The 3,105-nt window shown below is 37.8% G+C and overlaps 1 long non-coding RNA gene across 2 annotated transcripts; it reads right to left on the reverse strand.

Annotated features, from left to right (window-relative positions):
- Positions 1–605: 605 nt before the first annotated feature.
- Positions 606–2,120, reverse strand: LOC120928623. 2 transcript variants are annotated; one of them, XR_005747262.1, is made up of 3 exons: positions 2,076–2,120; positions 1,003–1,199; positions 606–780 (listed from the first exon to the last, which is right to left on the reverse strand). It is a non-coding gene; the product is annotated as an uncharacterized LOC120928623 (long non-coding RNA). The 2 variants fall into 2 exon arrangements; XR_005747261.1 differs by lacking the exon at positions 2,076–2,120 and adding an exon at positions 1,332–1,400.
- Positions 2,121–3,105: the final 985 nt, after the last annotated feature.

Genomic DNA, 3,105 nt, shown 5'->3' on the forward strand with positions numbered 1-3,105 from the left:
ATGACTAATATCCTCCTGTCTTTTCCCTTACAGGTGACTCTGGATATGCGTTGGGACCCCACCTGATGACCCCCTTTAGGAACCCCCAAACACCCGGAGAACGCAAATTCAACGAGGTGCACATCCAGACCCGGGCAATAGTAGAGCGGACATTTGGCCTTCTCAAGTCCAGATTTAGATGCCTTGACAAGACTGGGGGTACACTCTTGTATTCCCCAGACTTTGTCTGCCAAATTATTGGGGCATGTTGCATCCTCCATAATTATGCTGTGAGAAGGGGCCTGCATGTTGATATATGTCCTGACCTAACCCCCCACCCAGGCAATCCCCCCCCACCAAACCCCTCTACCCGGACTGCTGAGGGCCAGGTAATAAGGAGACAACTGGCTGAAGGCATCTTTGCCCAGTAAATGGACCCTAATTATTTATAGGGATTTCCTTGAACGGGAAAAGTGTGGGGACTGTTGTTAAAGCATGAACAGTAGTATGGTATGCAAATATGTGGGCCTGGTCAAACCTCAATCATGAGAGCCACAACTACAATGTAGATATCAAAAAGATTTATTTTATAAAAAGTTTCTTTATAAAAGGACATAGAAAAAAGAAAAAAAGATGTACATTAAATACTATAGAATGCATAATAGACAAATTCCAGACTAACAAATAAAATGATACTTCAAGTGCATAAAGATGCAGGTGATCTTCATTTCATCCCGCATGTAACGGTTCTGCTAGTTTCGCCCAAGAGGGCTTCGTCAGGAACCAATAGGGGGCAGTAGTCTGAGCAAACAAAAAGTATATCAATAAACAGAAAGAGATATGTAATAATATATACAAATAGTCACAAAGATTTGTTGTATCAGTACATACAAACGTGTCTGATTGACCATAGATGTTGACATAATCATAGTTTATTATAAGACATAAAAAGAATATATTTGTTTAAATAGACAAGTTAATGGAGTGTCTGTGATAGCTGTGGACTTTGACAGAAATATTTACCTGAAAGAATGGACTGAAAAACCTGAATAGTTAGCCGTAACTGGCTCAGAATCCCAGATGGAAAATCCCAGATGGAAGGAAGGAGGGATGGGAAAAAGAGGAAATAATCCTCTTATGCATGCGGGTAGGGTCACCATGCACCGCACAGAGCCTGGATGCAAGCCTATAGAGGAAGAGGAGCCGGAGGCAAGCAGGTACTGTAGGTACAGAATGAAGATATTAAAAATTAACAAATAAGAAGAGAAGAAAGAGGTATAATGAAGAAAAGACAAAATTGTGATGAATAAACATCTGTAGAAAAGATATGTATAAAAAATAATAATTATTACCTGGTTCAAATAATGATAAGAGTAATGGGAAGATTGGTGAAGAAGTAGTCTCAAAAGAGATTGATATGGATCAACCCAAGAAATTTCTGTCAGTACTGTATAGCACAAAACAGGAAGTCATTCACTATGAAACTATATGCAACATGTCATAAGATTATGTAAATATTGCTTCTGGTGGTACTGTTAGTACATGGCTATTTAGTGACAAATTAGTTTAAAAATTAATTTAGACCGCAAATCACAGCGGTAATAAAGATAATATTAATATAAATATAAACGCCTATATAGGCTGCAGGATATTGAAAGAATCTAAACTACTCACGGAATGTGGCATTTTTTATGTACTAATTAAACATTATAGTTGTTACACCTATCAGAATAATAAAGGTGAAGCAGGGAGAAAGTGGAAATATAAACAAATAATGGTAATAGTATTACCTGATTAAAGTTACAGTAGTAACTGCCGGAAATTAGGCAGATAAATTGCCCGAAAACTCTGTTTATTCCAGATGCTGAATAGTAAAAAATCAAAGAAAACCAAAGGAGAAAGTCAATCAAGGAGAAAGTATTTCCTCAGTGTTGACAAATAAATGAATAAAATGTAATAAAGTGACACAAAGTCTGCAAGTGGCAACAAAGTGTTACACCCAGACTGTTGTAGATACTAAATTAAACTTCAAGGAAAAAGGTATATAATAAGAAATATAAAATAAAATAATAAGAAATGTGTGGATGAGAGCATACCTATGACCTGCTGTTGCCTCAGTATACCGAGGAATGATTCCTCTGGCAGAGCTCACGCTGATGGATCAGCTGTGCGGCTCACTAATGTGCTGCCCTCAATCAGAGTAAGATGATATACAGCTGAATAGGGGGCAGCTCCTCACTCTCTAATGGGCGTGGTTATCACGGCAGATGTCATGGGGATTACCCATGGGAGCCCCAGGGGCCGCGTCAGCGCAAAAGAAAAGCATCCCTCTAGGAGATGCTGAATCAGGCGCGCTTGCGCGGAGGAGAAGGAACCCCTGGGGGAATACACCGGCGTCAGATATGACGCATCAGTGCCTACCCAATGGGTGCCGTGAAGAAGCGGACACGCACTAACACTCAAGCCTCCGCTTGAGTTCAGCCCAGCATCGCTACACTGGTGTGCGCCCCCTAGCGCCCAGAGTGGCTTGCAGCTTGAAACGGACTGATAGATGTCCGATAATACAGGCAGTCAGCTGAAGTGCAGGGGATCAGTGCTGATGGTATGAGGGCATGAAAAACATGTTTTCATCCATATCGGGCAAATAGGTAAAGAAATGAAAATGGAAGAGAGAAAAAACGGAAAAAATGAAAAAAGGGAGAAAAAAAGAAAAATAAGAAAAATAAGAAGAAAAAAAAAAGATAAGAAAAAAAAAAAAGGGGAAGAAAGAAAAGGGAAAAGAAAACGAAAACAAAAACAAAAAGGAAGAAAATGATAAGAATGAATATAAAAATAAAAATAATAATGAATGAAAAAAAAGAAAAAAAAAAAATATATATATAAATAAATAATAGTGAGTGTAAAAGAAAAAATTGAGTGAAAAATTAAAAAGATGAAAAAATAATGAATAAAATGAAAAAAATGCAAAAAATGAAGAGATGATAATAATGCTGCTGAAAAAAAAAAAAAAAAAAAAAAATTATAATATAAATGAAAGGCCACCAATTGACCCAAGAAAGAACAAAAACACACAGGAAAAGTCCACGGGTCACAGTACGAATCCACTCGAAATTCATTACAATGACA

This window comes from Rana temporaria, chromosome 2 (assembly GCF_905171775.1).
Source record: "Rana temporaria chromosome 2, aRanTem1.1, whole genome shotgun sequence".
NCBI classification, from domain to species: Eukaryota; Metazoa; Chordata; class Amphibia; order Anura; family Ranidae; genus Rana; species Rana temporaria.